Source organism: Olea europaea, unplaced genomic scaffold (assembly GCF_002742605.1).
Source record: "Olea europaea var. sylvestris unplaced genomic scaffold, O_europaea_v1 scaffold1429, whole genome shotgun sequence".
Classification (NCBI taxonomy): Eukaryota; Viridiplantae; Streptophyta; class Magnoliopsida; order Lamiales; family Oleaceae; genus Olea; species Olea europaea.
Genome location: NW_019231824.1, coordinates 218506 through 218855, shown reverse-complemented (window position 1 = coordinate 218855; position 350 = coordinate 218506).

The window sequence follows — 350 nt, the reverse complement described above, 5'->3', positions numbered from 1 at the left end:
ATATATATACATATATATATATATACATATATATATATATATATATATATATATATTTCACTATAAAAAAATCATCATATGAAAATATTAAGCTCTAACCCTAAGCCAGCTATAACGTGAGAGCTTTGATATTGTCATATACATACAAATGTTTTTGCATATAAAATAAAATTCTCTAGACAGAAATGAAAAGAACTTTGTTTATAAAAGTAATTGTTTCGAAATTAATTGGAGCCATCTTAACAAACAATATTGCTAAATCGTTTATCGTTATCCTAATTAATATTTATTAAAAATTTAAGATTTGGGTTCAGCTGCATTCACAAGTCACATTTTTTGATTGTATAATC